This window comes from Pangasianodon hypophthalmus, chromosome 7, assembly GCF_027358585.1.
Source record: "Pangasianodon hypophthalmus isolate fPanHyp1 chromosome 7, fPanHyp1.pri, whole genome shotgun sequence".
NCBI lineage: Eukaryota > Metazoa > Chordata > Actinopteri > Siluriformes > Pangasiidae > Pangasianodon > Pangasianodon hypophthalmus.
The window spans coordinates 10,586,809-10,601,148 of record NC_069716.1 but is presented as its reverse complement, the minus strand read 5'-3'; positions in this window follow the sequence as shown (position 1 = coordinate 10,601,148).

Here is a 14,340-nt window from a genome sequence, read left to right as displayed (position 1 = left end):
CAGCGGCCTGCCCCTCACAGGCCCTATGACTGTGCCATTGACCTCATGGCTGGCACCACTCCTCCACATAATGAGATTTATCCATTGTCTCCCACTGAAAATAAAGCTATGGAGGAATACATTTAGGAAGCTCTCAAAATGATACATCCAACCATCCACCTCAGCTGGGTTCTTTATTGAAAAGAAAGGCGGAGGACTCAGATCTTGCATAGATTACAGAGGATTAAACCAGATTACAGTCAAATATCGCTATCCTCTGCCCCTAGTCCCCTCAGCATTGAAACAACTTTGTAATGCAAGCATCTTCACAAAGCTTGACCTACACAGCACCTACAGTCTCATTCATATCAGAGGGGGGAGATAAATGGAAAACTGCCTTTAGCACCACCTCTGGCCACTATGAATACTGCGTAATGCCATATGGGCTTTCTTGCACTCCAGCAGTTTTCAAAAGTCTCATTTAATGATGTTCTGCATGGGCAAATTCATCATTGCTTACCTTGACCACATATTGATACATTCTCCCTCTTTTCATGCATATGTTTTTCAAGTAAAACAAGTGCTGGCTCACCTACTTCAGAAACGTCTCTATGAAAAAGGGGAAAAATGCAAGTTCCACATGACCAAGGTATCATTCTTGGGGTACGTCATCAGCTCAGTGGGAGTGTTTATGGGCCCAGGAAAAGTCTCTGCAGTAGGTGAATGGCCCAAATCCTCCACAGTAAAGGAGTTCCAGAGGTTTCTGGCGTTTGCACATTTCTATTGCAATTTGAGGCTTCAGCTCCATTGCTGCCTCACTCCTTGCTGAAAAAAGGTCCTAAGAATCTCAAGTGGAATATGGCCACAGAGAACGCCTTTGTCCAACACAAAGAATCATTCATCTCTGCACCCATCCTCAAACACCCAGACCCACAACAACAAATTTTTCGTGAAGGTAGATGCATCTAAGACAGGAGTCAGGGCCGTGTTATCTCAGCATTTTGACAAGCCTAAACTTCACCCTGCTGCATTCTTTTCCAAGAAACTGAACCCCGCTGAATGCAATTACAACATAGGCAACAGAGATCTCCCTTCTGTGAAGCTGGCACTGGAAGAGTGGCATCACTGGCTAGAGGGAGTGGCACACTCCTTCATTATTTACACCGACCACAATAATCTTGAATATCTCAAGACAGCCAAGAGTCTAAATTCCCATCAAGCATGCTGGGCCATATTCTTCTCCAAATTGAATTTCACTCTGTCCTCCCATTCTGGTTCAGGAATAATAAAACAGACTTCCTATTGCGGCTTTTGACTGATCCTTCCAAGGACTCCAAGGATGAATTCATCCTGCCACCATCTCGTTTCGTGGGAGCCCTAACTTGGGTCATTGACTGAGAGCTAGCTCAGACCCCTTCTCACAATGTGCCCACAGCATGTCCAGAGGGTAAGACCTATGTGTCTGCTGCTCAGAGAGATAAACTCATCACCTGGGCACACACCTTCCCTACTACAGGGCACCCAGGAGCCCATAAAACTGGCCAACTTCTCTTAGGAAAATACTGGTGGCCAAACATGCTCTCTGACATTCATGCTTTCATCTCCTCATGTTCTTCTTGTGCCCAGGCCAAGGTTCCCAGAATGCTTCCTGCAGGCAGGTTTTCAGAAATTTTGCCATCCCCAAGAACGTTGTGAGTGATAAGAGAGCTCAATTCACCTCCACAGTCTGGAATAATTTCACGGAGAAAGTGGGGGTGTCAGTCAGCCTCATGGCGGGGTACCATCCCCAAGCCAATGGCAAAGTTGAGAGAGCCAATCAGGACATTGTAAGATTGCTAAGAACTTATGCAGAATATGGCCAGAATTTCCTGCGTCACTCGACAACACAGCTCACCCCTTATCAGTGTTTGCTGGGCTACCAAACTCCCCTATTCTCTTGGAATGCTAACCTTACTGACTCAGCTGCAATTGTCAAATGGTTTATCTGGAGCAATTTATTATGGGAAAACACTTACCACTCGAACTGGTAGACCAATCCAAAGGGTTTGCTGACAGACACAAAAGCAAAACACCCTATTATGAACCTGGAGATTGAGTTTGGCTGTCTACAAGAGACATTAGGTATCCCATGGGTGTAGAAAGTTAACACACCTGTACATTGGACCTTTCAAAATGATACAAGGCATCAACAAAGTGACGTACAAGTTCTACCACGACTGCTGTCTCACCCCATCATTTCACATGTCCTGCCTAAGACCTGTAACTCCTAGACCACTATCAGAAGGTTCTTTCCCTACTGTCATGTCAACACCACAATCGGTGATGAACTCAACTTCCCTGAATACATCTCGGCCTACAAATATGGGTGCCACAACACCCAGACCACACGCTTCACCCAATTACTGATTACTCACACCTGGACTCCATCACACATGCGCACACACACACACACACTCACAAATATTCTATTCGAGGACTTTTAGTACACTTACAAGATGCAAAGTATAGTCCAGTATTTATTTGGCTGACATACCAAAACTTTGTTTTTCCTGCATGTTTCTCTGGTTTATGATCTGGTTTTTGCCCTGTTAAGTCCGTTTACTAATCGCCTGACCTTATGCCTGTTTTTGACCGTGATTCTTCATTACATTTTGGATTTGTCTGCCAGTTTTTTAAATAAAGCCAACACCTGCAACTGCATCTGTCTCTGCTGCCTGACATATTCTATACATTTTTTTCCTAGTCTCTATCAGTATCAATTACTCTTAATTGAAAAATGCATTATATTTTAGAATAAACAAACCCAAATTAGCCATTGCTTCCATTCTTACAGTGACATGCTACCTATAGCCTTTGCAGTCCTTCCCACTGTTACTAATGATAGCACTCCAGTACACTGACTTATATATTGAATATTATCCCTCTTGAAAAACAACTACAGCATCTATAATGTGACAGTAGAACAAATTTTGTTTTTTAAATTTTGGTCAATTACAAAACCAAACAGTAGAAAACCTATAAAAGTAATTTGTTTGGTTGCATGCTTTAGGATCCCCATTCAAAATATAATGAAATGCAGCGATCTTCTGACCTTCTTAATTGGGACTCGCTTTGGCTATTTTTGCATATATTTGTCTTATTAAAATGATCACAAGAGCACAGTTACTTTATTCATGCAAACTGACACTTAACCATCCTAAACCACTGGCACATCATTGTGAAAATTTATAAAGTTAAGGGCTTAAAACATCCTTGTTCAATGGTGATATTCTCCTTTTTCAGACAATATTTCAAATTTATAATGCGACCAGGTGCACAGAAATAAGCCTTCCTTATGATTTCTAGTGGAGTTTTAATAAAATTATCATCAAATACAGATAAATTTTCATTGACAGTGTTTAACACTCCAGTCAAGAATGGCTATTTTGTGCAACTCTTGCAAAGGTGTCAACACTTAGATAATGGATGATCATAATGGATGTGGTACTTCCTTTCCAATCATACTTTATTGTCATCAGTACTACAGAGTAATGAAACTTCAAGGCAACACAGTTTTTACTGGGAATGTCTGCTGACTAAGCCTCTGCTCTTCAACAGACAAATTTTTCTTAATTTCTTAGTGTATTTACCTTGTGTCCTCAAATTTGTTGGTGTATTTGTTATTACTATCAAATTAATAAAGTTTGGTGTGAAAAGACAGTCCTCAAAGTCATTAATTGAGTGATAATCTCTCTCTCTCTCTCTCTCTCTCTCTCTCTCTCTCTCTCTCTGTCTCTCTCTCTCTTTCTCACACACACACACACACACACACACACAACTGTAGGCAGCACATAGGTTGTGTGTGTGCATAGTATAGTCCCATTTGCATTTCAGAATATGACCTTGACAAGGAACGAAACAAGTTAATAAGCCTTCAGCAAATGATAAGCTGTTTGGTCGATTTGCTTAGTGAACTGTTAATTGTAAAACTGGAAGACATAATGTTCGGCTCCACACATTACATCCTCTTTGTTTTAACAGCGCCACTTCATTGGGTGCAATTAACAAAGCCAAGGAGATTTATTAACACACTTCTCCATGGTCAATGATCCATTACACCTAAGACATAACACTGTAAAATGCAGATTATATTCTTTTGTCACTTACAATTATGCTCTTGGAACAAGGGAGACATATGCTTCTCCAGATAAAGTGCTGTCATTAGCTGACAAATTATACAATTTATTAGATATCTAATTTATCAGTAGTAGATGCACTAAGACAGCTGTCCTAACAGTATTAGTATATAGGAAATAGTAGACAAATATAAACTGGATGTATTTAATAGCACTTTTAAGTGCATTTTTTCATTTGCTGTTAAGAAAATAAGAGAAAATACTAAAGATTCTCTGAAGGTTGTGGGTGGAGATATCAACCAAATGAACTTATGGCTTTTCCCTTGTGCTCCAAGGGAATGTTATCATGGTTCAGTAGAAAAGCCATTCTAGATAGCCGTGGTTTTTCAAAGTGGTGGTTGTTTCACCAAAGGGGCTATGACTCCATCCATATATTCCTGTTTGGTACTTTTAGTACCCTGGCTAGAAGCGTAACCATAGCATTTAGCATAACCATAGCATTAACACAGCAATTTAGCAATACAAATCACTAGGCAATGGAAGTAAAGACAAAATATGGGATCATGGAATTGTTATTCTACCATACCCAACTCAGATTTCTGTAATGTTGTAATATCAATGTACTTCTCCACCGAGCAGCATAGCTCGCCATGGCTGGGCAGCGAATCCAAACCAGGACTATCTGTATCCCAGCCAAATATGTGCCTGTTAAAGTAGGAGGGGTTTCTCTGCAGGTTATTGGGTTGTTACTTGATAAATATACATAGTTAAATACTATGAAATAAAAAAAAAATTAAATGAAACCATGTATCTCATTTGTTAGTGAGACTAGTCACAGTGAGGAGGGGCAAACTTTCACTTAAAGGCTGTCCACACTTCTAAACACAGACAAGTGGGTAACACTTTACAACAATACTACATGAATAATCATGCACTAATACCTGAATTAATACTTACTTAAATATGAACTAATGATGAGTTAAGGCATGTACTAATCACAAACTAATGAAGAGCTAACCTTAACTATGACCTGAGTCTTATGAATTCATGTGTGAATAATGACCACCTTTAATACATATTTGTACATGTTTGTTAGTTAATATATTAATTAACACTTAGGGGTAAACTAAATCAAACATGCTCTATAAGAAAAAACTTGAATTAAATGTGCATAATTTCAAATTTTTTATATAATTTGCCATCTGCAACTACGTACACAAACATCACTGGATGGCGCTGGATTACTTTCATAATTTATATTGATCCTCCTTATCCAATATAGAAAGACACACTAATAATAAACACCATTCATTTCATGTCAACCCATTTTGCGTCATTCTCCATCATTCTCAGACTAAAACACCGGAAAATAATCTTAAAGCACATAGTACTACAGTGAGATTTGAAGAGAAACGGATGGAGAATAACACAAAAAGGGTTGAGATGAGTGCGTCTTTCTGTGTTCCAAAAGGAGGATCAGTGTAAATTACGAAAGCAATCCAGCGTCATCCAATGATGTTTGTGTATGCAGCTGCACATTTAATTCATATTCTTTCTTAAAGAGCATGCTTTTTTTAGTTTACTGGTACATGGTAATTAATAAATTAACTAACAAAAATGTACTAACATGTATTGAAGGGGATCATTATTCATGCATGAATTCATAAGACTCGTGTCATAGTTAAGGTTAGCTCTTCATTAGTTCCTGATTAGTACATGCCTTAACTCATCATTAGTTCATATTTAAGTAAGCATTAACTCAGGCATTAGTGCATGATTATTCATGACTGTTATTTTAAAGTGTTACCGACAAATGTGCCAATATTTTAATCTTTAGTGAAAATACAGAGACATTTCAGGGCAAACTTAGCAGACGACATTTAAAAAACACAACAGTTGTGCATCTCAAATATTTTTGTTTACTATTTACATGAGAGCATGAGGAGAGGTGTTCAGCTCCATTTGGTTATGCCATATTGGAAGCCATTTAGGATTTGCCTTGATTAGAAAATGGTGGATTTTACTTTGTTCACAGGGAAGAAATGTAAGATCAAGCTACATAAAGATAAATAGAGAACTTTAAAATGCTGTTTTAACTGCATAACATGTTTTATGCCAAGAAATGAAGAAAGAATATTAATAAAGAAAAATATTTTTTAGCTCCATCCATGTGTCCCACCTTGGCTTGCATGATACCTTGGCAAGAAGGGTAACTAAATTTAGTACCCATACTTAGGTATGGCATGGCTTGCATGGTGATGGAAATAGTGATAATGTGGGGTATCAAGCCTAGCAGGAAATTATGTCATTTTACAAAAATATTGACACTGTACAAAAGTTAAAACACAGTACACTGAATATTTGCAGGACAGTGTTTGTATCTACACAATATATTAACATTAGCAACACTGAATCAAAATTAACTAAATGCATTGACTCTCTGTTTGCAGCAAAGTAGCAAATATGTATTATTAACATATGCAAAATTTCCAATTTCCAATTTTCATCTGCGAAACTGGAACTTGCACTGTTTAGGATGAGGTGGTCAAAACTATACCTCTGACCATACGGTTACAGATATTTTCGCAAGTGAACACCATGCCAAGAGTGATTGTGATTATGGAAAAAGGGAGGAGAATTGGGCTGGAGTTCTGGGCGTCTTCTTCTTTGTGCAAGATAGCGAGACATCCCCAATAAAGACTATTGTGTAGGAGTTGAATAGTAGGGAGGGTGTGGAAACTTCATCACTAGCGGAGAAAGTGAGACAGAAAGGAATTTATAGGAAATTAACAAGGAAGAAGGTGAAGCTTCAGGTGTGGTCTTCAGTTATTTCATAAGACCATTTTGTATGTCAACATGAGGCAACTTCTTTATGTTTGGATGCATCTGATGTGCTCACTTTCTCTGTTTTGCATTCAATCTCCTATCTTGCCTATCCCTGCAACACGTACATTCATCTGACTCTCATTTCCCTGGCTATGTCTTTCTTAGCCTCTCTTTTCCTCTTCCTTGCTTATTCTATTCAGGTGAGGGTGAATTCCTGCTGTGATTGCTATCTGCCTCTTTTCTCCCAGTGTGAGTGAGGATCTGCCGTTTTCACCCAGACTGCAGGGGAAGTGATGATTCTCAGAAAAGAGATAATGTGTCACCCCTGCTATCAGCGCCAAACCTGTCTGAATGCAACCGCCAGTGGCACAGGATAGAAAAAAGAGATTCCCAATTGTGAGCCTTGCAGATACTGTAACCTTTGAAATAATCACCACTGTCTAATGGGCATATTTAATTAACCTTGCAAGGAAATTAATAACCGTGCTAAATGAAGAAGAAAAAGATTTTTGATTACCATTGCAAGTCTTCTGGGATCCCTTTCTCTTTCTAATTGCGCAGGAAGAAAATACTGAAATGTTGTTTCTTCCTTTGCCCCAGTGCCAAAAAAAAAGACCAAGTCTTTTTTTTTTTTTTTTTTTTTTTTTTACAGTGGGTGACTGCAATTTGTTTCATAATGGTTATTGAATTTGGGCTTTCTTACTTGATCCTGCTTCACTGAGATAATAGATATTCTCATTTATTTTCAAAGATATTACAAAGATATTTACAAAGATATTACAAAGACATTTTCATTGAAAGTATTACTTGTGTTTGTATGTCTTTAATTAATGGACTATATGTATGTCGAACACAGTGTGTAGGAATTCCCATGTATTAAAACATATATCCACTCAAGGTTATGAGTGGAGTTAGAGTTAGGGAAGCACCAATATTATATTTTCATATTGCATTAATGGTCTAACCTTTTTGTCCTGGTTTACAATATTTTTGCAGCATTTTATTAAAAATATTTTAAGTTCTTCAAAGCTTTCATTGGTGAATAGATTTATGTCTAGATTTATGTAATTGGAATTTCGCAAAAATGGACACGTGATGCTGCTTTGTAATTGGTTCGTTAAAGGAACCTTAGAGGACAGCTGTCTTATGCTGTCTTACTAATGGGAAAGCCTTTCGGTTGTATTCAGTGTTGGGGCCTTTTGTTGGACACTAAAGTTCAAAAGATATGTCAGGAGCAGGAGCAGTTATTCGTATTCAGACTTGTGCTGTGCAGATGATTGATTTTCTGGGCAACTCATTCAGATTATTAAAATTATCTGAATGCAGCTCAGGCTTCTGAGGTTGCCCAGTTTTCAATTGCGTCTAGTTCCTTTAAAACAAGCACTGGCCTTTAAGCCCTCCCACATGCATGAGCGACCAGACACCCATGATTGGCTAGTGTTGCTGTGATTGACAGGGAAGAGAGAGTATGCCATCTCTCTGATCCAGAGACCAGGGCCAGTTTCTCTCTCTTGGTCTCCTGGCCATGGATGGCTGTGGCATCACTGAAAATCAAACTTGCAATCTATAGATGATAGGGTGAATGCTTTTCTGTTGCACTTGGAAGCCCTAGTCATGCTTTTAATTAACTATTTTGATACCTTAAAATGTAATAACATATGTGTGGTTCATAATCCTAGCCATAAACACATCAGTCCTTGACATAAGCAATGTCTCAGATTAAGATGGTGTCTCCTCTGCTGTCCGCTCTGCAACTATAAAACACTGTGTGTATGTTACAGGAATGATATTTTAAAGGGATGATACTAATTAATTAGTATTGTAATATTTACGTATGCCAATCCATTCTGTTTTTTTGAGTGTATTTGCAAACCAAAACTGAAATTTTAACATGGCTTATTGCAGGTACATCAAACTGTCAGACAGTGGCACTGGACTTAATACTGCTCCTCACCCGATCTCCTGCAAGAAAAATGGCTTAAATGGCTTTTGTGGTCTGAATACCATGCAATTTTGGTATTAATTTCTCAAAATGTGCTTAACTCAACTCCGAATGTGGCTTTATAACAATATTGATAAATAGCCTTTTACATCGTAGAACAAATTATCATCATATGCCTAGTTCGAGGGTTTCTTTGTATTAAATTCAACAAAGTGACTTTTGCTCATTATAAATCAACTGAATTTCATGTGATATCAGGTTATGCATCAGGGGCTTGGTCCGGTTAGATGTTTCATGTGTTTGGTGGCCCATGTGGAAGTGATCATACCTGCTAACACACCATCCTTGAGCCTACAAAATTCAGGTGCTATTCATCTCAGCAATCACACATAAAGCATGTTACTGGGGTGAAACTTCTCCTGTAGACAGCTGCAGCTCTACAGTGTAACATATAATATAATGCTAATTTTAAATGTAACCATGCCAGGAATATGTGAGGAAAGAAACCTTGTGTTCTCATCCACAGTACAGTGTCAAATTGTACTGACACGTTGACACCAGTTGAGTCAGAACTTGCTAAAAATTGGATTTGAACTTATATTATTGCATTTGAACTTGGACATAGGCTTTGATTTGGACTTTAGAAAATGCTTAAAATATTTTGAAAATACACAAACATAACTTCTTAAAATCCCAGGACCCCTTGGTGGGACTTAAAGTAAAAGAATAAGGTGACTCCAAAGTGTAGTTGTAATTTCAGCTAAGTAGATTCAGCTTTGTGCAAGCAGTCACAGAATGAAGGTTTAAAGCTGCATCCCTTTTCCTGTGACTCACAGCCTAGTACCATTAACATAATAAACTAAGACACCTAGGTGACATGACTTTTGGAGTGTGCAGGCTCAATGCCTTCCTTGTACAAAATATGATGTTTCATCTGTAATGACATCATTGTCTGTCATATGGAGAAGCTAGAGCCAGGAAAACATGTAACCAGCAAAAGAGTGACATAAAACAGCCAAGCTGAACCTGCCTAAATACTATACAGATAACAAAAACTAAACAAGCAAGTTTCACATATTTTTATAATACTTATAACAATGATTTTGTGTTATTGATATAGAAGGTTATTAGAATTCAACCTTCTATAAACTGTATAGATATTTTTGGATGCTCAAAGATGCCACTGATCCTTTTAAACAACATTGATTGCAAATTCTTGTGAAATTTAACAACAGGTTAATTCTAGTTTGGTTTCATTCATATAAAACGTATTGAAGGGGCTCACAACACTCAAGTTTGTTAGAATTCTAATGAGTGGAACAGGTGATTATTTGAATTAGGGCAGTATAGATTGGAGTTTCTTTCTTGTTCTTTGTCTAGCCTGCATGAAGTTAGCACTGGGCCCAAATTCCCATAGGGGCTGCATTCCAAACAAAGCTGAGAAAAGGTCCTAGAGGTGAAAGGGGATAATTATACAGAGTAGCAGTGTGTGGAGGCAGTGTGAGTATAAGCCTCCAGTGTAGGTGGTTGGGAAGGAGGAAGATAAGGAAGCAAACATCTATTCTTATCTCAGGTAGTAATACAACAAGAAACTTACTGAGACCTAATAAATATACTTAAAGCAATGTAGATCTGACTAATGCCACTTTTGGCAAGCACACTCCACAGGTGGGACAGCCTGAATCTTCTCTATTAATTGCTTAGCGTGCCAGGGGGCTAATTTGTTTTGGTTAGCCGATAGGGTCAACCGCTTTAAAAACACATATTACAAGACTACCACAAGATTGGATTACATTATTTAAATAAATACAGGGCAATTTGTCAATGTCACGTTAGAGGAGCTGCACTCCCCCCTCCTAATTCTCATTCCCTCGATTCCCTCTGGCTTCACGCCCCTCTGGCCAACAACAGGAAATGGTAATCTTGATTGCATTAACCTCTGTTAAAAGCATGCTGACCTGCATTCTCTGCCTGGCTACAGATAATGTTCCCCAAGCCTCATTTATCAATCGCTAGCATGTGCATGTTTAATTCTTAACTCCATGCTATGCATATCACTGAGTGACACATCAGGACAGTAGATGCAGAAACATGGTAATTTTGACTTTGTTTTGGAGTGTAAGACAGCAGTCTGAAGTTAGTGTATGAATATTACATCCTGTCAGTTATATCTCTACTATGCTTTAAGAAACATCAGGCGTAACTGATTAAAGCTATGCAGTGATGACATTATCAGTATAACTAAGGATGGGATTATAACCTTTTACTACATGAAGCTGATATTTCAGTCTTTTTTTCAGAGTCCTCTGTCCACGCAGATGTGCAAGGTTAATGTATAAAATCGACTTTGTCAAGTGTTGCTAATTACTCATAATGAAATGCATTTGAATAGAAATGCATTTTCGAAGCCAGTCCCTTTTTTTATTTTGTATCAGATTCACATTCTGAAGTTTTTCAGTTTGCAAAACTTTGTCAGTGTGAAGTTGAAGAAATATATATTCTGATATTTGTTTCTTTTGGAATGTGTTGAGATGGGAGAGTCTGCAAAGGAAAGGAAAGTTTAAAAATGTGTTTCATCTCTTCTTTCCTGGGGTTTGAATTCCCTATCCAGATATTTTCCTTGGCAAAGTAGAGCTGATCCAAAGAACTGTAGCTGTCTATCCAGGTTATATGTACTTCTTATAAATAAGAAGAAAAATCTACAGTAATCTACAGTAAATGATTCTGCTTAAGTTACAGTACACAAAGCTCTTGGGATGCTGTTCTTTTTATTGTGTACATTGTTGGATGTTTTTGACTAGTGCATCAATTGTGACACTTTTTGTATTGTATGAAAATATTTTATATGAATATTTGATATCACTTTGTAATGTAGCTACATGTAGCTGCTTAACACATTCATACACATTTTACAATGCTAGAGAAATAATGGAAGGCTTATTTCAAAATTCATGAGGTGGCATTTCAGGTTTTACATGACTTTGTCTTTACATGAAAAAAAACCCTCATCAACACTTTTTATTGATAAGAACCATCAATGAACATTACATGTCAACTGATTGAGCTTGTTTGTGTAATTTTTCATTATACTGCAGTTATTAGTTTTTAATAACATGACATTTAAAACACTATGAAAAGGTTGTATATGGTACCTGTAGTTTTGAATGCAACTGGACCACCAGCAATGGGACCACCTCAACTGAAAATCATTCAATTGCATGTTCTTATAAAAAGTAGATACAGTAAATACAGGACTCCCAAAAGGTAAGATGACAGATGGACACTTAATTGATGATTTCTCAAAGCTATGAATATGCTGTATGTAAACACAAAACAAAGACTTACAAGATAAGGTTAAAAAAACATATATGTATGCATTTATGTACTCATTAGCAATTTAGATTTTATTTTTAAAGACCTATAAATATATATAAAAAATATAAAAATACGAAAACATAGCTAAATGAGTAATAGCTCTTGCAACCACATATTTTCATAGGGCATGCCTACTAAATTAGTAATTATGATGTGGACAAAAAGTAGCAAATTTTAACTTTCTTGATGCAGAAAACCCACTGAATACTTAGTTTATGTAACAGCCAGGAAACTCAACCCATGGACATTTTACACTCTAAAAAATTACCTAGTTAGTAAGTAAATACAACTTAATATAAACAATTACATTCATCAAATATCAATGCATTTATTTAAAATAGTAAGTTCAGTTTTCAAATACTTCTTAAATTGTAATGCAGTTTTATCCTACTTTAATGCCTGAAAATATTGCTAGTAGTATATGCAATGCTACTTTGCATCTGCTCAACAACAGTTGGGTCAGTAAAAAAATATCTGGTCAATGTGCCAAAAAGAAAACGAGAAGAAAGTCTTTCCTGTTGTCTGGTCTCACTAGTCATGAAACAGATTAAGGAAATAAACATGTGAGTTGATTAACCAGCACCTGCCAACACAACTACACATAGCATCTAACTAGCCAATACACACACAACATTAATCCCACAAATTTAATCAAAACTAAGATATTACAAAAAGAGGTCCCAATATTGCAGTGGTCAAAGTATTCACCTTTGGAAGTTATAGATCAAATCCCGATGTTGCATATATATTTTTCTTTAAAATGAATATTGAGTTGGTTCAATTTAATTTAATTTTCTAATATTATTACTGTATAATGTATTATATAATGTAGCAGCATTTCCATGGACAGAAATGACGTGTTGATGAAAGAGGACAACAGAGAATGGTCAGACCGGTTCGAGCTGACAGAAAGGCTACAGTAACTCTGTATAACCACTCTGTACAATTGTGGTGAGCAGAAAAGCATCTCAGAATGCACAACACTTTGAACCTTGAGGCAGATGGGCTACAACAGCACAAGCCAACAGCATGAATCCAAGGGCCCAACCTGCCTTGTGTCAACAGTCCAGGCTGGTGGAGGTGGTGTAATTGTGTGGGGAATGTTTTATCGCTTGAATGTCACAGCCTATTTGAGTGTTGTTGCTGACCATGTGCATCCCTTCATGGCCACAATTTACCCATCTTCCAATGGCTACTTCCAGCATGATAATGCATTGTGTCACAAAGCAAACTGTCTCAAACTGGTTTCATGAACATGACAATGAGTTCAATGTTCTTCAGTGGCCTTCCCAGTAACTGGATCTGAATCTAATAGAACATCTTTGGAATGTGGTAGAACAGGAGATTCGCAGCATGAAAGTGGACCAGAAAAATCAGCAGGAATTGCGTGATGCAATTGTGTCAAAATGGACCAGAATGTCAAAGGAATGTTTGAATGTTTGCATGTGGAATCCATGTCATGAAGAATTGAGGCTGTTTTGAGAGCAAAGGGAGCACTGCCCAGTATTAGTATAGTGTTCCTAATAAAGCATTCAATGAGTGTATATTACAGTAAACCTGAAAGAGGGATCATTCCTTTAACAGCACACCACCAAGTGTTTTTGTTCCAAACAATAGTGAGTTAAGTGAGTATAATGTACAAAATGATCACACACACACACACACACACGCGTACACACACACAGGAAACAAAACTGTCCTATTGAGTTTCATCCAAATTAATAATCAGGTTTCTGCTCAATTCTCTTATATGCAGCACCCAAACAGTGTGTTTAGATGGAATGAGATTAACCAAATGTTTCATGAGATAAGAACTGAACCTTAAAAATTAATGTAATTAAATTTTACTTTACGTGTTTTGAATTGTTTTATATTTCAACAGCATAAAACCATATTTTTTGGATTAAACTGCATCAATTCAATGCACTTACACAAACATTTATTATTACACTATCAATAGACAGGGAACAGTTGAAAGGCCAGCTAACATTCACATGTTTACTTTACTTTTTAATTTAGTTTGCTTACAAAAAAATTGCATTATTTTAAATGTTTGCATTTTACAGTGAGAGATATCTGTAGATAATGCATACTTATAAGCTG